At 40.0% G+C, this 23,638-nt stretch overlaps 2 pseudogenes; one reads left to right on the top strand and one right to left on the bottom strand.

The window, feature by feature from the left end:
* The first annotated feature begins 9,115 nt into the window (after window positions 1-9,115).
* On the top strand, window positions 9,116-10,519 carry LOC141493989 (stromal membrane-associated protein 1 pseudogene; annotated as a pseudogene).
* An 836-nt stretch (window positions 10,520-11,355) lies between these two features.
* LOC141493988 (ER membrane protein complex subunit 3-like) lies at window positions 11,356-12,327 on the bottom strand (annotated as a pseudogene).
* Window positions 12,328-23,638: the final 11,311 nt, after the last annotated feature.

Genomic DNA, 23,638 nt, shown 5'->3' with positions numbered 1-23,638 from the left:
TTACTGAGAAAGGAAGAAAAACAATCCATATTACAAATATGTAGAATCAAGTAAATCAAGTAAAATATATATCTACATGGGCCAAGTCCAAAAATGCTTCAGTCTTGTACTTAGACATTCACCTCTATCAGGAAAATGGTATGAGGAAACATGTTTCAACAAGAGTCCTTTCAAATGATGGTTGATTGTTAAACCCTAGGAGTTTCAAAGTTATTAACCTTGTAATATTTTAATCATTATTCACACTTTTGAGGAGGGACAGGGTGAAGGAGAGAGAGAGAGAGAGAGAGAGAGAGAGAGAGAACAGAATAAATGGGGTTGGGGGAGGAATAGGATGGGGGAAAACACAGCTAACAATAGCAACTGTGGGAAAAATACTGAAGGAATTTCTCCAGTGGACTTATGATAAAGAATTTGATCATCCCAGAGACAGAGCTGATTAGTATCTGAACATAGACTGAAGTATACTTTTTTTTCTCACTTTTTTTCTTGAGGTTTCTCTATCTTTGTAGGGGTGTGGGAGTAGGGGGGATTATATTTACTTTTACATCAAGACTACTGTAGTAATGTGAAAATAAATAAATAAATTTAAACCCAGAGAGAGAAAGGGAAATGGCTGATAGGAATGCCCTGGCACATAACAGTACTTAATGAATAATTGATTGAAGACTAGGACTATCTATAAATTCTTCCATCTCCAATTTTTAAAAGACAAAAGTATAATTAGAAAGTGGCCAGATATGATGAGAGTTAGAGCTAGATCTAAACAGATCTATCTAGAATCAGATAGATCTAGAGTTGGAGGAGAGCTCAGAGGCCAACCTCTTTAGGTTATAAATTTTTCTTAGGAAAACAAAGCTTGGGGAGTTGAAGTGATTTGCCTAAATTCATACAAGTAATTTCAGATTTGAACCCAAGTCATTAAATACTAAGAAGTAAATGTAACTTTTAAAACTCTGTCTTACATTTTTTACTTTAGTCAGCAAAATTCAGTCACATTGAAGTAATATTAAACAGTAGAAATCAAATGACACCCAAATCTTTTGATGAAAATCATTATGAACTTTTTGGTCCCAATAATTATTGTCTGTTGAAAAAAAATGTACTTCAAATCAAACCATTATTGAAGGAAGTTAATTAAATATATATATATATTTATCATTGTTTAATTTGTTCTCTTGGTTCTCTTTATTGCCCTGTTTGTACACATCTTCCCAGGTTTCTCTGAAGCCATCCCCTTTATAATTTCTTACCTCCTCAGTTTCCAATTCATTGCTATCACAAAAAAATGCTGCTTAAAAATATTTTTTGTTACATATGGGTTCTTTTCCTCTTCTCTGATCTATTTGGTTAATGCTGAATCAAAGGTATAAAAAATCTAATACCTTTGGGGGCATCATTACAAATTGTCTTACTGAATGTCTAGACCAGTTAACAATTTCAAACATAGTACATTAACATACCTGTTTTTCCAAATCCCCTCCAGCATTTGTCATTTCTCTTTTCTTTTTGCTTATCTAATGTATACTTCAGAGTTGTTTTAAAATGCTTTTCTCTAGTTATTAGTGATTTTGGTGCATGTTTTTATATGATTAGTGATAACTTAGATTTCTTCCTCTAAAACTAAACTTTGGTGAAGTTCTTAAAAATATTTTTTTCTCTCCGAATTTGTTTTATATTCTCTGCTTAGTGCAAAGTGAACCTCAGTCCAAAGAAGATTAAGCTTTCAAAAATTCCAGATTAGTACCTGAATGAAGCATTATCATAGAGTATTTTAATAACCTTTGTTTTAAAACAATGCTTCTGTGTGCAATACTATTATTAAGTTTCAAAACAAAATATTAAAAATAAATATTTCTTAACAGGAACATGAATTCGCTCTGACTCCACTGGGAATGCCAGGTCTATTACATTTTCCCTTTCCTCAGTATCCTGAGAATGTTGGGGGTGCATCTTTTTTACCCTAAGCTAGAACTGATCCAGGGCAACTAACTGGTTTGGCCTTGAAGTCAGGAGGACAGAAGTTAGAATCTAGCCTCAGATACTTGACACTTACAAACTATGTGACATCGGGCAAGTCATACAATCCTGATTGCCTCAAATCCAGGGTCACCTCTAGTTATCCTGATTCATATCTGATTACTGAACTCCAGAGGAGAAAGTGAGAGTGGTTATTTAGCAAAGCACCCCCTCACTCAAATCCAATTTATGTGCTTGTCATGACATTACCTCCCTGATGTCATGGTCTTCTTCAAGAATAAACATCATCATCAAAACTGCTCCAATTGTGCCCTCATTTCAGGAGCTCATTGATTAGCTCCTCAATTCTATTTTTTGTCACTTAATAGCATATCTATTTTTACAAAGTCATATTTGCTTCAAATATATAGTGAGAAATATTTCCCAACAATACCTGGTGAGTTTCCCCCTCAACTTCCAATATATTTTTCATCTCTAGATGAAAAAATTTTTCATCTCTAGATGAAAAATCTACTTAAGTAGTTTTAAAGATTCAGACAGTTTTTGGCTATACATCTGATAGGAAAAGATTACTCTCAAACATATGGTAGGTCAGAATCAAATGTTTACCTCCAATTTCCCATTGAAGAGGGAAAAATTTTTATGCTAACAAAAAGTTAAATTGATGAGTTAATCATCTTTGTGCCCTCTTTTTCAATTGAAGCACTTGGTCATAATGAGCTAGTCCTGTGACAAATCCTGCCCTAAATAAGTCATTCCATATTTCCTCCTAGAGGAGAGTTCCAACAGGGAACTCATCTCATTCCTTGGAAGATCTTTGAATGAAATAGATGCTCCCTTGTCCCTTATTTATCGCATAAATAAACTGTATGTTCCTCATCACTCTGGGGTCATTGTCTTATGAATTCTTCACTCTGCTCAACCCAAGACTTCAATACCATAATGAAATCTCAAGTAGTCAACATGAGTAATGTCATTTGGGCTAGGCTGTGATTGAACAAACCACCTAATTAACTGAATGACTGAGCAAAAGGAATATGTTCTCAGTTTGAGGTATCTGTGGAATCTCAGTATCTGACTCTGAAATACAAGAGAAAAGCCTGGAATCAAAGTTTTTAAAATGCAGAAATTTTCTTTACATACCTACCAAAGTTGACTATTTTTTTCCACAGGCATGGTCACTTAAAAAGCATAGCCACTTAATATCTCAATATTCCAAGCAAATCTAAGACAAGATGCTGACATATCCATATATATATATATATATATATATATATATATATATATATATATATATATATATATCTACAATATAGATATAGATTAGATATAGATATAGATAAGATATAGATATAGATGATATAGATATGGATATAGATATAGATATATCAGAGGAAATTTCTTCAGCAGTTCCCTATACCAATGAAATCACAAGTCTAGTCCTTATTTTATATTTTTAATTGATTTTTTTTTGCAAGGTAATCAGGATTAAGAGACTTCCAAAGGTCACAGAGCTAGTGTCAAGTGTCTGAGGCAGATTTTGAACTTGAGTTCCTGATGCAAGGGCTGGTGCTCTCTCCACTGCACCACCTAGCTGTCTCTTTAATTGCTTTAAGTAAAAAAAAAAAAGATTTAAGTTCTTTGTTTGTAATTGTATAATTTGTGTGTTTTTTTGTCCTTCATTTCCGAAGAAGGCCACAGCATCAGGGAGTTGGATTTGAATGAGGGAGTGCTGTGCTAAGTCACCAGCCTCACTTTCTCCTCTGGAGCCATCTGGGTCCAGTGACCAAATAGGAATCAGGACAATTGGAGATGGCCCCAGATGGGAGGCAATCAGGGTTAAGTGAGTTGCCTAAGGTCACATAGCTAGAAAGTATCAAGTGTCTGAGCTGAATTCAAATTCCTGTCCTCCTGACTTCAAGGTCAATGCTCTATGCACTGAACCACCTAGCTGCCCTGGTTGTGTGTGTGTGTGTGTGTGTGCATGTGCGAAGCAATAAACAGACTTCATTTAATCTCAAAACAGAGGTAGTTTTAAAAACATCAAGTTGGAAGATAAATCAGATAGAAACCAGTTATAATTATGTTCCTGAAGTCAAACAGTTCTAGAACGTATCTGGCATGTGCTCTGTTGTGGAATATATAACCAACAAAGGCATGAAAGATTAGTTTAAAATCTTCAATCTCAGTGAGACCTATATCCCAGTTAAAATTTAAAGAAGGAGCTTTTCTTCCGTTTTACCCCTACAATCTTGTTGGACCCCTTCGTTGGAAAAGGTCTGAAAATATGATAGCTGTATATGGATATCTTTATCAATTTGAATCACCAAGGTGAAATTTTTTTTTATTATTTTATTGATATAGTTTAACCTAACTTTATGTGTCTAAAAATTGTTTTAACCCTAACCTTACAAAAGAGATCTGGTTGATCTCAGAGTCCCTTCAAGGAAGCTAGATGACTGCAGGATGCTTAGATACCAACTAGATACTGTTTTGGTCCACCCAAAGCTTGAGTTTTGGATTCCCTGTATTGAATTGAATGTTTATAGTTATCTGCAGATAGACATTTCAAACTGTCCTTTTCCAGAAATTGACTATGTTAAATATAATTTACTAAGTTTTTATAAACTATTTTCCTGATCAACGGTTGTTTTCTTAGTTATTGTTAAAATGATAAACTTAGTTATGTTTATATCCCTAATAATAGGAAGGCAAGTATTTATATCCTTATGTAGCTGTGTTTATATTCCTAAGAATATTGAATGGAGAAATATGTTCTATAACTAATCTGTTGGCTCTGCTTTAACCATGTCAAATAGTTAACCTTTGAGCTGGCCTTACATTAACATCCCAATGTTCCTTTCCCCTCCCTGGCAAAGAATCAACAAATCTCTGCTCCCTAGGCACAAGACAAGCCCTTATCAACAAAAGATCCCTATCCTAGACTGAAAGGATTAAGTATTTGATTAACTGCCTCTCAACTGTATGTCCTTAATTACCTCATTTCTATTCTCTTGAGTTACTGTCCCCAACAAGGTACACCTAATTACCTCATCTTTCTGCCCCTTTAAAAGCTCTCCCTCCACTCAGATTAACTGGTCATCTTCCTTTGGAAGGCTAACCTACTCTTAGGAAGCATGATCCCCCAAATAATCTTAGAGCCCTTATATCCTCCTTTATTGCTTATCACTTGCTGGCTTGTTTTCCTTTGTGAGACCAGAATGCTTTGGAAGAACATGGTCTTCCAGATAAAAACTAGTGCCTTTATGCCTTACTGTTTATACTCTCATGGTGACTACTCCCTTAGCTTCTGCTAACCTCAGCAATACTTCTACACTTTGCATAGTGTTTCACACTTAGTAAGCACATTTAGATATGTTTATCTTTCTATACATTTAAACATGTATTAATGGGTCTCTTAAGGACAAATTATTATACTGGGCTCAAGGGAAGAAACGAAAACAATCATTTCTACTCCCCAAAGATAGTAGTCATCCTAGACAGAAGATCAGAGGGAACCCACAGTCTGTGGCAGATATATAGGTTCAAGGTTAAGAATTAAAAAAAAACAATTAGCATCTGGAGAGATAAAGGAAGACTTGAAAGAGCAGGTGACACTTGAATTTGATCTTGAAGATAAGAATTCTGACAAGCAGAGATTAGAAGGCAGTGCAGTACAAGCAAAGTAAAGTTAGTTTGTACAAATGTATTTAAATGAAAATAAAATGTTTGATTTTGAACTGTCACTGATACTGGGGAAAATGTCTGGCTAAAGGTTTGGGAGGGAACATGAAAGAATTCATGTAAAAAAACAACTTTGACCCAGAAGGAATTTTAGGAACAAAAAATATTATTTAAGCTAGAGGGAAAGAAAGACTAAGGGGCAGGAAACCACTGATCCCTAAGTAGAGAAGGAGGTTAAAGGAAAGAACAATTTAGTTCTAAATCACCATGAGAGATTCAGCAATTAAAGAAAGGCATAGTAGAGAGAGTTTAGAAGTCTACTTAGAGGGAAATTTTCAAGGATTCTTTGATAGGTACAGCTATAATTACCAATACAGATAATTTGATCCTTGGTTTATTATATGCTCAGAACATGGGATGTATAATCATAATAATTCACAATGCAGATACTCATAGAAATAAATGATAAAGTCAATGACAGTAGAAGCCCTACTTGGGAGCAATATGTGAGTAAATTCACTTTTATTTTGGACCTTACTAAACACCATTTTTAGTTGTGGATAAAAGAATGAAGAAGAGAACATTTATTATTCTAGGGAGATGAAAGGTTTGAACAATGGTCTTTAGCTGTTAAGTACTAGATAGAATTTTCATAACTCATATAGTCTCTAGTTTGTCACCTTAAAAAACTAAGAAACAAAACTTCCAAGTATAATTGATTCATTTGGTAAAGCTAGCAATTACCAATAAATTAAGATCCTAAAGCTCCTCAGTGATCAGGGATTCATTAGAGCATACATACCAGTCTTTTATACTCTTGGTAAAGGTGTAGGGTAGGCTTACATTTAGCTGGATTTACAGGAGGGGATTTCCAGAACTCACTTTTCTAGAAAATCCAATGCTAAGAAATCTGTTACTTACGACCAGAAAAACCATTTTATCAATCCAGGAATTTAACCCCATCCCCCTCCCGTCCACTCATTCCAGTGATTAAAAATAAGCTATATTGGGGAGGCTAGGTGGTGCAGTGGATAAAGCACCAGCCCTGGAGTCAGGAGTACCTGAGTTCAAATCAGGTCTCAGACACTTAATAATTACCTAGCTGTGTGGCCTTGGGCAAGCCACTTAACCCCATTTGCCTTGCAAAAACCTAAAAAAAAATAAGCTATATCTCTTAATTATTAATTTATCAATAATAAATAATTCAGCGATTTCAAAAGTTATGTTAGCAAGAAAGATAGGGATTTACTGCTGCCAAAAGGGAAAGATGTGCATTTTTTAAAACATTTTAACATTTTTATTTGTTATATACAATAGTAATATGTACCCATCATTTTTTGCAAGGCTCTGAATGCTACAGTTTTTCCCCCTCCTCCCTTCCCTCCACCCCCCACAGAAGGCTGTCTGACAGTCTCTACATGCCATACATTGATGTAAATTGAATGTTATAAGAGTAAATGTAAGAATAAACATAACCCCCCTCCCTCCCCAAGAAGATAAGAAACCTCAAGGAGAGAGAGAGAGAGAGAGAGAGAGAGAGAGCGAGAGAGAGAGAGAGAGAATTGTACTTCAGTCTGTGTTCAGATTTCAATGGCTCTGTCTCTGGGGTGAGTTGCTTTCTTCATCATAAATCCACCAGAGAAGTTGTTTCAATAATTTTCCCTCAGTTGCTATTACTAGCTGTACCTCTACACTCATTTATTCTTTTCTCTCTCTCCTTTCATCCTGGCCTTGTCCAAAATTGTGTTGAATCTGAGTACCCTCTCCTTCGATCTTCCCTCTCTTCTATCACCTATTCCCCCTTCCCTCCCCTCATCCCCCCCCCTCATCCCATCCCTTTCCTCCCATCCTTCTCCAGGGCAAGACAGATTTCCTCACGCTATTAAGTGTGTATGTCATTTCCTCCCTGAGCCATTTCTGATGAGAATGAAGGCTCACTCATTCCCCCTTGCCTCCTCCCCTCCACTCATTGAAAAAGTTTTTTCTTGACTCTTATGTGAAATCTCTCAGCTTCTTCATCTACTTTTCCTTCCTCTCAGTACTTTCCTCCATCACCCATTGATTCCATCCCTTTACCAGATCATACTATTATATTCCGCTCCTTCCTGTGCCCTATCTATATATACTCCTTCTAACAGCTCTTATAAATGAGAAAGTTCATATGAGTCATCAATATCTTCTTCTCATGCAGGAATACAAACAGTTCCACATTATCAAATTCCTCATAGTCCTTCTCTTCCACTCCCTCTATGGTTCATCAGAGTCCTATACTTGGAGATTAAACTTTCTGTTTAGCTCTGGTCATCTCAATAGGAAAGTCTGAAAGTCCCTTGTTTCATTGAAAGTCCATCTATTCCCCTGAAAGAGAATGTTCAGTTTTGCTGGGTAGTTGATTCTCAGTTGTAAACCAAGATCTTTTGCCTTCTGGAATATCATATTCCAATCCCTACGAGCCCTTAATGTAGATGCTGCCAGAGCCTGTGTAATCCAGGCTCTGGAGCCTTGGTAATTGAATTGTTTGTTTCTGGCAGCTTTTAGAATTTTCTCTTTGTTTTGGGAGTTTTGGAATTTGGTTATAATATTACTGGAAGTTTTTCTTTTGGGATCTCTTTCAGGGAGTGACTGGTGAATTCTCTTGATTTCTATTTTATTCTCAGCTTCTAGGATCTCAGGGCAATTTTGTATTATTATTTATTGAAAAATGAAGTCTGGGCTCTTCTCCTGATTGTGACTTTCAGATAGCCCAATAATTTTTTTTGCAAGGCAATGGGGTTAAGTGACTTGCCCAAGGCCACACAGCTAGATAATTATTAAGTGTCTGAGGTCGGATTTGAACTCAGGTACGCTCTATCCACTGCACCACCTAGCTGCTCCTAGCCCAATAATTTTTAAATTATTTCTTCTGGATCTGTTTTCGAAGTGGGTTGTTTTTCCAATGAGATAGTTTACATTTTCTTCTAATTTTTGGCTTTTTTTGGAGGAGTTTAATTTCTTCCTGATTTCTTGCAAAGTCATCAGCTTCCTTTAGTTCCATTCTGCATTTGAAGGAGTTATTTTTTTCAGAGAGCTTTTTATCTCCTTTTCCAGCTGGCCAATTTTGCTTTTTAACACATTCTTCTCCTCACTTGCCTTTTTTTTTCCCCCATTAGGCCTAAACTGGTTTTTAACATATTATTTTCTTCAGTATTATTTTTTTGTATATCTTTCACCCAGCTTTTGATTTTTTTTCTTTTTTTTCAGACAAGCCCAGGCCCTAATTGGTGTCTGGCCCACAGTCCTCTTTATTATGAGTTTTTGAAACACAAACAAAAACAAATCTTAAGCCTTTCTTTCTGCCACCTGGCCGGAGTCGGGCCCGCAGCAAGGAGGTGGAGGCACGTCAGCTTTCGCTGGTGCTGGTGCCGGTGCCGCCGCCGCCGCTGGGTGTGTCCGGCCCCTGCAGCCCCCCGCGATGGCAACGCGCTCGGCCGGGAGAAGGCTCAGAAGCTGAATGAGCAGCACCAGCTGATCCTGGCCAAGCTGCTCCGGGAGATGGACAACAAGTACTGTGCCGACTGCGAGGCCAAAGGTCCACAATGGGCTTCCTGGAATATTGGCATTTTTATTTGCATTCGATGTGCTGGAATTCACAGAAATCTTGGCGTCCATATATCCAGGGTCAAGTCAGTGAACCTTGATCAGTGGACACCAGAACAAATACAGTGCATGCAAGATATGGGAAATACAAAGGCAAGAATGCTCTATGAAGCTAATCTTCCAGAGAACTTTCGACGACCCCAAATGGACCAAGCAGTGGAATTTTTAATCAGGGATAAATATGAAAAAAAGAAATACTACGACAAAAATGCAGTGACTGCTACCAATAAAGAAAAGGAAAAAAAAAGAAGAGAAAAAGAAAGACAAAGAGCCAGAAAAGCCTTCAAAACCCATTTCTGCTGAAAAGCCCCAGAAGAAAGAAGAACCAAACCTAGAATTAAAAAAAAGCACCAGTCCTAAAAAGGCAGCAGAACCCACTTTTAGGACTTGATGGCCCTCCTGAAGCACCTGTGACAAATGGCAGTACTACTACCATCACCACTACCTTGAATGATGACTTGGATATATTTGGCCCAATGATTTCTAATCCTTTACCAGCAACAGTCATATCCCCAGCCAAGGGGCCCCCCCCACAGTTCCAGTAGCTGCCTCTTTAGCTGCTGGATCTGCAGATCTGGATCTGTTCACTGAGCCAACTACAAAATCAGAAGAATCAGCAAAAAAACAGCTCTCCAAAGACTCCATCCTATCCTTGTATGGGACAGGGACCATTCAGCAACCAAGTGCTTCAGGTATGTTTATGGGTCCTTCAACTATGCCATTTACCTCACAAGCACCAACTCAGTTTCAAGGCTTTCCATCCATGGGAGTACCTGTGCCTGCATCCACTGGAATCATGGGAAACATGATGGGATAATCAGTACCCGTCATGGGACAAAATACAAGCATGATGGTTGGCATGGCAATGCCCAATGGGTTTGTGGGAAATGCACAAACTGGTGTGATGCCACTTCCTCAAAATGTGGTCGGGTCCCAAGGAGGAATGGTTGGACAAATGGGAGCAGCACAGTATAAGTTTGGTATCCAACAAACTCAGCAGCCCCAGTGGAACTTCTCTCAGATGAATCAGCAAATGGCTGGAATGAACATCACCAGTGCTTGCAGTTCTGTGGGTTTTGGCCAACCCCCCAATACAACAGCAGGATGGTCTGGAAGCTCATCGGGTCAGACTCTCAGCACACAGCTGTGGAAATGAAAACTGCAATAGGAGTTTCATCCAGAATCATCACTCCTGACATTCCTTGATAAATGCATCTAGTTCCCCTGTTTATTCATGTACAGATTCTTTCCCCCCCACTTGTTCATATTAAGACTTAAACTGACTGACCGTGTCGGTCTCTTTTGATTAAATTTGATGTGGTAAAAAGCAGGTTGAGAATCTATATTAACGTCACTGGCAGCTTTTTTCATACTACATATGATTTCATAAACCATATGCTCAGAGAAGCTGCTTGCTCAATTCACATAATCAGTTTTATTCTCAATAAGATTATAGGTCTACTGTTTGCATATAAGGGAAGTAGTTATCATGTTAGTAATACCTCTAACAGTATAACCCCTGCCCCCAAATTAGCCAGTAATCCTGTAGAAAGGTACTATATGAACAGATGTTTAATCATATAAATAGAATGTAAACGTATCACTGAGCACTGTTTTCTAGTGTATCAAAATTATTTTATTTCATCTTTCATTTCACTGTGATGTTGTTATGGTGTGTTTAACAGGGAACACGGTTAGTAAAAGGAAGATAAACCTGGATGTTACCACAAAATTTAATCTATTCAAAGAATAAAATTTCCGGGTCTTTTCTGAGTCTCCTCCTATAATTGGGATCACTTCTTATGTACATAGTGCTAAGCTGCAGAACACTCCTTGCACTGGATGCATACAGGGTATCTACAAAATAGTACTTTTAATCCTTGAAGGTATATCCAGGTTTATGACAGTAATTGTGTTTACATTTTATGGTGCCTAGTATTGACAAAATGTTATTTCCCTATATTAAACAGATGAATCCATTGAAAAAAAATCTTATGACTTCTCTGAGCCCCCAGCATCATGCAGGGGACACCAGTCTGGGTTTAAGTACCACCTTCAGAAAAGGGATGTCTATAGCTCTTTCTTGAACATGTCTTCAAAGTGGAGATCCTGGGCCATAAGCTCTTCTTCAACATCATCTAATGCCCACTGATGATCAGTCAGCTCCAAAGCTTCCCACTTGGTCTTTTTTTTCAATCTTTTTTTTGTTTGTTTTTTAGGTTTTTGTAAGGCAATGGGGTTAAGTGGCTTGCCCAAGGCCACACAGCTAGGTAATTATTAAGTGTCTGAGGCCAGATTTGAACTCAGGTCCTCCTGACTTCAGGGCCAGTGGTCTATCCACTGCACCACCTAGCTGCCCCTTCCCACTTGGTCTTAAAAGCTTTGTTTATGTCTGCAGACATGGCCATTGCTGCTTCTGTCATCTGCTGCTGCATCACTCGAGATTGGTCTGCAGCATTGTCTTGGCCCAGAATCAAGGAATAAATGCTTCGGAGTCCAAACACATTGAGGAAGTACCAGGATGCAGAACTCACCCAGGGTGCATCTAAAGTGAGCAGTTCAATTCCTTGCTGTAACATGGGTTTAAATAAAAGTGTCAAAGGAAATGGGACCTTGGTTGTGACAAATCTTGAGAAAGTCATGTTGATCCATCCACCAAAAAGAATCATAGAAAGTACATTTGTTACATTTCCTTTCATCATATCTGTGAGCATGGTAGGATCTGTCATAGGAGATGGAGGTACTACCTTCCTCTTTGTTTTTTTGAAAAATCTATCCTCAGGGTTATTGAAATAATATTTTTGTGTCAAGAAAGACTGTTTGGGGATATATTTTGCATTTTCTCTGAGGACTCTACTTCAAATTAAGACTTGAATGTCAGACATCTGCTTCTGGGTGAGCTTCTTGTTGTTCTGCAGTAGTATGGACACGTGGTGGATCATGCCCATTGAAGAAGGTGATGAAGACGATGGGCAGGACCACCTAGAGATGGATGTTGGAGTCCAGCAGCAGCTTGGGCTCCTCCATTGTGGATGGGGCCTCAGAGAGACACCCACGTGGAACCCCAAGTACTTTTGAGTCTTCTGCCCCTCAAAGCCCGAAGGGGTGAGCAGCCATGACCTCAGCTCCCGCCTCTCCCAACACTGGGCTCCCTCTGCCTCTTTAGGCCCAATCACTCCCCTACGCTCCCCTGAGTCCCTTTGATTTGGTTTTCATGATTTTTCTGTATGGCTCTCATTTCTCCTCCCAATTTTCCCTCCACCTCCCTTAATTGCTTTTCAGAGTCTTTTTTGAGCTCATCCATAGTCTGAGTCCATTTTCTATTTCTCTTGGAAGTTTTGGATATAGAAACTTCAATTTTGTTGTCATCTGAATATGTGTTTTGATCTTCCATGGGACTAAAGTAATTCTCTATGATCAGATTCTTCTTCTTCTGTTGTTTACTAATTTCCTCAGTCCAAGACTAATTTACAGCACTTCCAAGGCTTTGGGGTTGTTTTTTAATGGGGGGGGCAGACGACACCCCACTAGGACCTTTATTCCCCCAAGGTCTTATGCTCTTTTGCCTGTGCTTTGATATGTAGATGGCCCAGTACTTCCCTCTGCCCTTGGGCTATAAGGAGGGATTCAACTTGATTATTTAGTGTGGAAGCCCAAACTGCAATATCTGAGTGTGTAGACAAACAGCAGAGAAATCTCTGTAGACTTCCTTTACTATCTCTGGGGCTGCCGCCTGCTTTCTTCCAATTTTCACTGCAGGCTGCCGGTGCTCCTCACTCCACGTTCATTCTGGTGTAGCAGAGTTCTCTCCCTGCCCCTTCGAGCTGTTGTTGGTGGTGATCTCTGGGCTGTGCTGTGCTGGGCTGTGCTGGGTTGCACTGAGGCTTTTTTTCTGGCGAAACACACCTTTCCTGTGGAACTTATAAGTTATCTTGGACTAGGAAAATGTATCATTCAGTCTTTCTGTGGGTTCTGCCCCTCTAAATTTTGGCTAGAGCCATCCATTGTTTGTTTTCGGGGGGGGGTTGGGGGGGTCAGAGTTACCAGGAAATGCTGCCTTCATGTTGCCATCTTGGCTCCTAAAAGATGTACATTTCAAAGGTAAACTTGTAAAGTTTATAACATGCATCAGGTTAGGTTGTAAATTGATCAACAAAATTGAGAAGATTTATTTTAGAATTTAAAACTAGCTGGATTATGCTTATAAATAAAGCCAAGCCAGAAATTCTTTAACCCATACTCAATTAATCATGTGAGATAAATATTAGAGGTCTCAGCTAAATTCTATACTATAAGTAAAGACTCAGCCAGTTAGTGATTCTCCTTACAAATAAAATGGCTGTCCTGGAGCAATAGAAAGAAAATTTAAAGCTCATGACACTAGTTTGCTGGCTTGTACCACCTACTATGTGCACATATTAAAATATAACAATTCATTTATTCATTCATTCAATAAACATCAAGCCCATATACTATGTTCCAGGCACTGTGCTAAGCAGTGAGAAATACAAAAAGAGGCAAAAGCCCTCAAGGAACTTACAACTTAATGGGGGAACAGCAGGCAAACAGAAATATAAAAAGCAAGCAATGTACATGATAAATAGGAAAAAACAGAATGAAAGCACTAAAATTAAGAGGAATTGGGGAAATCTTCCTATAGGAAATGGAACTTTGTTTATTTGGTTGGCTGTCCTTCATTGTTGAAGAGGACCAAAATGACATCACTATGTTAGAGGTGAGTTACACTGTGTCCAACTGTAGCTGATCAGACCCAGAACAAATAGACCCTGTGAACATTTGAGGTAGATTCTCTAACTTTTTGCATGCTATATTTCTATGGAGCTACTTCAGTTCTCATAGACCACAGCCTCATCTTTGATGTGGATGTGTGCTGGTGGAATTTTAGTTGGAACTTAAAGGAATCTACAGAAGCCAGAAGATAAGGATGAAGGAGGAGATTTTTCTAGGCATGGAAGAAAGCCAATCATATGCTCAAGAGTAAGGCTCAGTAAATACCTGATGGTTGACTCACAATATGTTGAAGTTACATCTTTAAAGGACCCCATACATTATCACAATAGCCAAAATTTTTCAGATGGAATTTTGCTATCATGGTAAAATTATTATTACCTACTTAAAAACAAAATATACTCAATTAAATATTTAGTAGTTTTCAAATAGTTTTTTTTTTACTGTCTCCTTTTAAAAACTCAATTCATGAAAAAAAACAATTCAGTTTAAAAAAGAAGTTGTGGCATTTTAAGCTCACTTTAGGATTATCATTTTACATTCATTGCATTACATAAATTGTATAACAGTTATTAATTATATTCAATAAAAGAAAAATGATAATAATAATATATCTGTTATATGCCAGTCACTGTGTTAAGCAATACTTATATTATTTTGATCCTTACAAAAAACCCTGGGAAGTGTTTTTTCTCTTTAAAGACCAGGAAATTGAGATTAATAGAGATAAGATAGCTTGTTTAAGATTACATAGCTAATGAACTCATCCAACCTTTCTGGAGAGAAATTTGGAACTATGCCCAAAGGACAACAAAAATGTATATACCCTTTGATCCATCAAAACCACTACTGGGTCTATACCCTGAAGAGATGATGAAAAAGGGTAAAAACATCACTTGTACAAAAATATTCATAGCAGCCCTGTTTGTGGTGGCAAAGAATTAGAAATTGAGTAAATATCCTTCAACTGGGGAATGGCTTAGCAAACTATGGTATATGTATGTCATGGAACACTACTGCACTATTAGAAACCAGGAGGGATGGGAATTCAGGGAAGCCTGGAGGGATTTGCATGAACTGATGCTGAGTGAGATGAGCAGAACCAGAAAAACTGTATACCCTAATAGCAACATGGCAGCTATGATCAACCTTGATGGACTCGCTCATTCCATCAGTGCAACAATCAGGGATAATTTTGGGCTCTTTGCAATGGAGAATACCATCTGTATCCAGATAAAGGACTGTGGAGTTTGAACAAAGTTCAAGGACTATTCCCTTTAATTTAGAAAAAAAAAAACCCTGATATCTTGTCTGATCTTGTTATCTCTTATACTTTATGTTTCCTCCTTAGGGATATGATTTTTCTCTCATCACACTCAATTTGGATCAATGTACAACATAGAAACAATGTAACATCTGACAAATTGCTTTCTGTGGGGGGGGTGAGGGAAGTAAGATTGGGGGAAAAATTGTAAAACTCAAAATAAAATCTTAAATTAAAAAAAGATTACATAGCTAATATATTTCTATAATTGTAATATTGATTCAAGTTTCCCTGTACTTTTTAAGCATTTCCCCCCCCCCATATGTTTATTTGGGAACCTGATCTGAGTTGGGAGAGGATCTCTGTACTGGGAAGAGTCACAGGAGATTTTTCCATTTAGATGATATTTTCTCTTTTCATGGTCAAGGAAAGGTTAATAAGAGAGGGCGATAAAGTACAAACCTATTCTTTTCCTTCATTCTGGAATTACTTTCAAATTAGCTGCCTTCCTTCATTATACTAAAAAAAATGTTAAAACATCTTGAGGTGAAAAGTTATCCAAGTGCCATTGACTTTTTTATTTTTTAGGTTTTTTGCAAGGCAAATGGGGTTAAGTGGCTTGCCCAAGGTCACACAGCTAGGTAATTACTAAGTGTCTGAGACCGGATTTGAACCCAGGTACTCCTGACTCCAGGACTGGTACTTTATCCACTGTGCCACCTAGTCACCCCCAGCCATTGACTTTTATAGAATTTAATTCTTATTTTTTCTTAAAACAAATTCTACAGAGTGGGTCCCCAAAACTCACTAAGTTATTTCAGAATGGAGTCCCTAGAATTACCTAAAGTCTCTGAATTTTCCTATGAAATTTTAAAATTATTGATCTCCAGACTTCCAAAACCTGCTAAGATATTTTAAGTGATACTGAAAACTTTGATTGTCTGACTTTATTTCTTTTCTTTTTCTCTTTTCTTAAAACCTAATCTCTTGGAGAAAACCGAAAGTGGGAGTTAGTCCTGCTTACTGGAACAATTGTTCAAGTATGAAACCTCATTAATCTTTCTCTGCATTCTAAACTCTTTGGTTGCAGCCTTTTAGCAGCTTCACTTTTCCTTTTAGAAATCTTTCAAGATAAGAGTCTACAAACAACACAAACTTGATGCAAGATTTTCCTGCATTTTATTAAGACAAAAACAAAAACAAAAAAACTCAGTAAGACAGATATATAGGATATAAAGATGAAACTGGTGAATAGAAACCATCACCTAGAGGTACCCAAAAAACCAAAAGTTCATCTAGGTGTGGCAGGGAGTATTGGGGAACACCATCCTGGTCTAGAGGAGGATCAGAGGACACGAACAGGAGAGACTAAAATCTTCTCTCAATTTTCAGGAAGTCTTTAAGGAGTAATCATTTTTACAATGTCTGGGTTGATTGCAAAGATTCAAACACTTCTTAACCAAAGCCAGATTATACTTAGCTTCCCTTTTAGTTGTTTCAAGTTGGCACTTAATAAAGGCCATCACACTCCAGAGACTTACTTTTCTTTTTTGCCTAATCTAGTGATTTTCTTAGAAAACTAATTTTCTCATAGTCAAATATACTCTATTTTGGCCAACAAATGTAGAGGATTTTCTTTTACCAAATTATGCTAGTTATTAAGAAACAAGTATCTAGACCATGGACTAAATGCAAATGCCTGTGTTCTTTGGTAGTTCATTCTTAGATTCCCAACTTTCCTATTTTACAACTAAAGTAAACAAATACAGAAATTTTTTTTCCAAAGAAATCAAGAGACTTCTGTGATTCCTACCCCAGGAACAGAGAAGGTTCTCAGTCCAGTTCATTCTGATACTTGGAAAGAAATAACTAGGGCAAGAAATAAATATAAGGCCTTGTCACAGTTAAAACAATGAACTTGAAAAACTAACCGAGTAGAGATTATTTAAGAATCATTGGAAAGTCATGACCAAAAGAGAGCCTCAACATTATATTTCAAAAAATCTTAAAACTGTCCATACCTCTTAAAGCAAGAATACAAAGTAAAATAGAAAAACTTCATTCTCATTCACTGAAATGAAAAATTTCTAGGAATATTATCACCCAAATCCAAACTTTTGCAGTCAAAAAAAAAAAAGCCATAGCAAGCAGCTGGAAAGACTTTGCACCAAGAAGTCATAGTAAAAATCACAAAAAATTTAGCAGCTTAAAAAAGCTGCTAAAGCATATTAAAAGCATATTAAAAAAGCAAAGAACTTGGAATATAATATTCCACAAGGCAAAAGACATAGACATAAACTGAGTGGGTTAAATGGAGGTCTCTCAGTCTGAAGAAAAGAACTATCAGTCCCTTCAAAATAGGTCGGGGTGAGGGGGCGAGTTTCCAAGGACCGCCCCCCCCCCCCAGCAGATGTCAGGTATCATCACTGCAGCTGTCATAACCACAAAAATCCCCCACACTATTGCAAGGCTTGAGCCAATCATTTGAGAGGTCAACAGAAATTAGGAAGGTTGTGGTTTTTGCCTATAAAGCTTGGCTGCTAACGCTTGTCAGGTGGCCTCCACCCCTGGGTGTCCCCTTTGCACCCTGGGAGGACCACCTGCTTCTTGCAAGATTCTAATAAATGACATTCTGCTCCAAACTTTGAGAAGCCTCTGAGTTGTCAGTTTTGAGTAGGGGTCTTCATCATCCCATACAAAACCAATAACTTAGCCAGAAAAATGGAGTAAAAATACAAGAGGGGAGGGCCAGCTAGGTGGCATAGTGGATAAAGCACCGGCCTTGGAGTCAGGAGTACCTGGGTACAAATCTGGTCTGAGACACTTAATAATTACCTAGCTGTGTGGCCTTGGGCAAGCCACTTAACCCCGTTTGCCTTGCAAAAACCTAAAAAAAAAAATACATGAGGGGAAAAAAAACAGGTCTTTAATGAAATAAAAGACTTAGAATTGCATAGAAATGTTCAAGTACAAACGCAAGTGTCAAGAAAAACATGAAAAAGTAAAAATAAACAAGCAATAAAAAGGGGACTAAACAAGGATAAGCTGCTTATATTCTACTATGTGGGAAATGATACATATGTCCCTTTAAACCCTTTCGCTAATAGGGGATATAGAGGAAGTATAATTAGACAAAGAAGAGTAGCTTTTGTTACAGACTGAGGGTAAGAAGAATAAATGAAGGTAGGGGACAGAAAGTTAGGGAAAATAATTCAGATGTGGGGTGTTAAAATCAGTCTTCACAAATTTTGAGAATATATAAAAATTATTTAAATAGATTTTTTTTTGTGGTAGCCAAGAACCCAAAATTGGGGAAGAAGGGCAGTAAGGACAACAATTGAGGAATGACAGAAAAATTATAACATATAACTTTTATGAAATCTATTGTGCTATAAGAGATGATGAAAGGAATGGTTTCAGGGAAACCTGAGAAATTTGTATGAAATTGCCGGGTTTTTATTTACAACGCCGGCTTCTTAATGCTAGTCCGTCCTCTTACTCACCAGTCCAACGCGTGGTGAGTCTTCGGGGTACCTCCGGCCCCCACTCTTTGATGGGGGAAGAACCAGACAGAGCGCCTGAGGTGGGTCATGAGTCTTTATTCTTCTGTGATCACATTCCCGCTCCCTCCCCACCTCTCAGCAGACACTTTTATCCCTCCTGTCCTCCCTCCCATGAACTCTTAAACAATGAGGGGCCTAGTTCTGTAACATTCCTTTATAAGGGGATTATTTTATCCCTTCTGTCCTCCCTCCCATGAACTCTTAAACAATGAGGGGCCGAGTTCTGTAACATTCCTTTATAAGGGGATTATGTTTCCCCCGCTAAGCGACCACCAAGCCTCTTCCCCCCGCCCCCAACATCTCCCCCTTTCTGTTTTACAAGGTTATCACTTGGTGTGACCTTAAGCGGTGCTGAGGTTAGCCTTAAGCGGTGTCATTTCTACTGGCCTCTGATAGCCGGGGGCGAGGAACCCTGTCTTAGGTCATCTCCTTCAACCCAGGACCTTGCCCGTCCTAGGCGCCTGACACCCTCAGGGCCTGTCTTAGGTGGCTGGGTTAGGAGAGGTTGCCCGTCTTGGGGTTTACCTCGTCTTACCCCTAGGTGTCACATGTCATGCATGGCGGCTAGCCAGACTTGGGGATCCTCCCCCGTCTCCATGGCCATGAAGGCTTTCTGAGTAAGAAGCATATAGCCCCTCTGTTAGCTAGGCGGCAGAAACAGACAACAAGTAGGGTGATTCCCAGAATCAGCGTCCTTGTTCACCCTCAAGGGGGTACCCTCCCGCCATCTGGCAATCCCTCCATGGTATGGGATCCTCGATGTCTTCCCCTGTGGCCACACATGAGGGGCCCCACCGAGGAATCGTGAAGTCCCGTTGAGTTTGATTCACCAGGGGTCGCCAACCCAGAAGGCCTCGGAGCTGGGTCCCCTTTTTTGTCCCTGCTGGGCTGACAGTCGTCTGCGGGAAAAGGCCGACGCAGGGGTCAGTTGGGGCAGTGCTATAGTTAAAATCGTTCTGCCCTGTGGAGTTGAAGTTCCAGGACCGCTTTTCTTCCCCGATGTCGAAACATAGGGAGTTGTTCAGGTCCCAGCAGAAGGAGTTCTGGGCCGGTGCTTCAGCGGGGTCCATATATGCAGAAGGGAGCCCCATTGATGTATTGGTCACTAGCAGGCGAGGGTAGATCGGGGAGTTCCGTGCTACCGGAAGGGGAGAGGGAATAACTTGGAGTATTCCCCATGTCGGATTTCCTTCAGATGGAGCACCTCCAAGGATCCCTACGACGATCAGAAGGCCTGAAAAAGGAAGAAATTCCTCTCACCCCGTAGGGTTGGGCATTAATCAAGGTCTCTTTAACCTCGTTCACAAATGAGAGGGGTGTCTGATCTGCTCTCTGCTTCAGCCCAACCAACTTCTGTGTGGCTCTCCCCCCTTTCATGGCTCCAATCTTATCCCAAGCTGCAACATGTGTTTCTTTAACAGTCTCTAGCTCAAACTGGCCATACCGGGCCTGAACAGCAGGGTCAGTATAGGCTCCAGTTCCACACAGGAGGTCAATGGCTAAATCCAGGGGAGTATAACCCCGGGATTTTGCCAGCTTAGAGGCCTCTCTGCGGGCCTGAGCCTTAAAAGCTAAATATGAGGAGGCATCCAGGCACGCGGCTGCAATTTCGTCAAAGTCAGCAGGGGTCCAAGGGTACGTAGCAAAGAGGTTTTGCATCAGTCTTTTTACATAAGGGGAGTTTGGGCCGTATTTAGTCACGGCCTCCTTAAGTTCCTTAAGCATCTTAAAAGGGACAGGGCGGTAGTCTCGGGCTCCGGTAAGGGGGTCCGTAAATACCGGGTAGAGGCCCCAGTCATCCCAGTCCACCTCCTCCCCTTTCTCTATTGCTATGGAGGCACTGGTGGCAAGTAGGCCGGATGGGCGGAGCCCTTGAGGGGATCTCTGAAGGGCGGACAAGGAACACGGGGGATTTTTTGCCTCTGTTTCCTGGCTGGGCCGCCAAGCCTGGGGCGCGGCAGCTGTCCAATCAGCGCGGACTTCTCCCTCCTCGTCAGCAGCCTCCCGGTCCCACCTACTCACAGCTCCTCTTCCTGCCACCCCTGAGGGCTGTTTGCACCCCTCCCTTCCCGCGCTCGGAAACTTCCGGCCCTGAATCTTCTCCCTGGGGGCCCCTTGTTCCCCCATTGTTTCTTCTAAGTTCCTCCCACGGATACAGGGGAGGGAGTGGCCTTCCCTCTTCCTCTGAGCTCTCTGAATCCGATCCCGCCAACGAGCTACCCACCTGAGTGCTGATTGTTCGTGCCAAAGTCACCTTCTGGGGATGCAGGGCTGCATCCACTATCTTATACACTGTAAAATCCTTGGGGGTTAGTTTTCTCGGGCAGGTGTCATTATAGGAGGCCATCTGCTGCCCTACCACCTTCCATTTATCTGGTTGGATCCCACTATGTTGCACCCAAGGGCAGATGTTCCAGATATTCTCAACAAAAGCACGGCACGTCTTGATAGGTAATTTACGGCCATGCTTAGCGCAGAGTTTATAAAGCTGCGCTGCAACGGCCTCTTTTTCCTCCGGCTCAAAGGCGGGAATACTATTCCGGCCCCCCATGCTGTCTACTAGCCGAGGCTGCAATCCTAACAGGTGGCAGAACTGGAAAGTTCCCGTTCGGCAAAAGAGAAGGAGGCAGCAGGGCACAATCAGACAGGCCAGCACGGCAAGGAGCGTGATTAGAGCAGAAGGAGAAAGGGGAGAGAAAGAAAGCATAGTCAACACAATAGGGATATGTCCCTCAGGCAATATCTGAGAGTAAACGCCCTCTCCTTCCTCCCGGTCAGAAACGACCGAGGCTGTCTGGAGAATCCGACCAGCGGATTCAGACGTTCCCTAGCAAAATCAGGTCCCGGGTTTCGGCACCACTTGCCGGGTTTTTATTTACAACGCCGGCTTCTTAATGCTAGTCCGTCCTCTTACTCACCAGTCCAACGCGTGGTGAGTCTTCGGGGTACCTCCGGCCCCCACTCTTTGATGGGGGAAGAACCAGACAGAGCGCCTGAGGTGGGTCATGAGTCTTTATTCTTCTGTGATCACATTCCCGCTCCCTCCCCACCTCTCAGCAGACACTTTTATCCCTCCTGTCCTCCCTCCCATGAACTCTTAAACAATGAGGGGCCGAGTTCTGTAACATTCCTTTATAAGGGGATTATTTTATCCCTTCTGTCCTCCCTCCCATGAACTCTTAAACAATGAGGGGCCGAGTTCTGTAACATTCCTTTATAAGGGGATTATGTTTCCCCCGCTAAGCGACCACCAAGCCTCTTCCCCCCACCCCCAACATGAAATGATGCAACATGAAGTGAGCAGAACCAAAAGAAAAATATATGCAATAATAAAAATATTGTAAGATTAGCCTATCTGAAAGGCTTGGGAACTCTGATTAGCATAATGAACAAACATTTTATTTCAGAAAACTCATGACAAAATATGCTACTCATTTCTTGATAAAGATGTGATGATATCAGAATAGAGGATGAGATTTTTTTTTTTTTGGACTTGGGCAACATGGATATTTGTTTTACTTGACTTTACATATTTGTTCTAGGGGTTTTGTTTTTATTTCATTGTCAGATGGAAATAATGAAAGGGATAAAAAAGCAAATTTTTGCTGATCAAAACTCATTTTTAAAAATAAAAATAACTTTGAAAGAGTTTAAAACTTTGTTCAATATAATAATAAGTGAAGATTCCTGAAGCCTTTAGAGAAGCAAGCCACTTACCTCCTGAAAGAGAAGTAATATACTTAGATGAGAAATACATGCAAAATGAGAAAATTTGTTTCACCAAAACATGCATATTTTTTAATGTCTTTATAGATGTCTTCTGTTTCTTATAGACTTTTCCTTTCCCAGGGAACCAGTCCATATAACAAATTGCATTTTTTAAAAGAAGAAAAAATCAATACAACTGGTCAAAACATTCAAAATATTCAAAATTATATGCAAGGAGTAATTCCTGTGACCTTCCACAGTTACAAAATGATCATTTGGGGGCTATCTTCTCTTATCTCTTGATTCGGGACCTGCTTGATCTTTATGATTTTGTTGCAATTACTTTTCCTTTGGGGATTGAAGCCAAGATGGCAGAGTAAAGGCAGAGACTTTCACAAGCTCTCCCCCAAACCAATCCTAATACCTTTAAATAATGATTCTAACCAAATTCCAGAGTGACAGAACTTGCGAAAAGACTGAATGAAACAATTTTGCAACCCAAGATAACTTGGAAGGGTCTGTTACACTGGGATTAGAAAGTACCCCCAGAACATCCCAGGCCTGGCTGGAGTGAACCTTCTCCAGTCAACCAGGAACAGCTCATGAGTCCTTGGCATATTGGTGATTTCCAAACCTCTTAGTCCAGGGATTTCCAAGGAGAATTGGGTAGGTCAGCAAGAAAAGTGTGCCTCACCAGAGCAAACACAGTCCAGTGAAGACCTCAGTACAGACATGGTCCAGGAGACTAGGAGCAGGCTTGGGGAGTCACCCAGTTCCTGCTTTCAGAATGCTCAGTACACAGGTGATAAGGGGGTCTGGGGAGATTATAGAGGTCTCTTTGATATCCCTAAGGCAGGAAACTGTTGCTTTGCTTATACTCAGATCCAGGTCACAGTCTGGGGTCCCAGTCTTAGGAAAAGGAACAGAAGTACAACAGAGCTTACTTCTTGCAGCAGAGCAGGGACCCTCTTCGTGGTTCCAGGGCCTAAGGACTGCTTGTGGTCATCCACATACCAGAACACAGGTCAGGGGAGCAATCATAGCCTTTTATAAG

This window comes from Macrotis lagotis, chromosome 7 (assembly GCF_037893015.1).
Source record: "Macrotis lagotis isolate mMagLag1 chromosome 7, bilby.v1.9.chrom.fasta, whole genome shotgun sequence".
Classification (NCBI taxonomy): Eukaryota; Metazoa; Chordata; class Mammalia; order Peramelemorphia; family Peramelidae; genus Macrotis; species Macrotis lagotis.
Note: the sequence above shows the minus strand (reverse complement) of the source record. Positions and strands in the feature narration are given on the sequence as shown.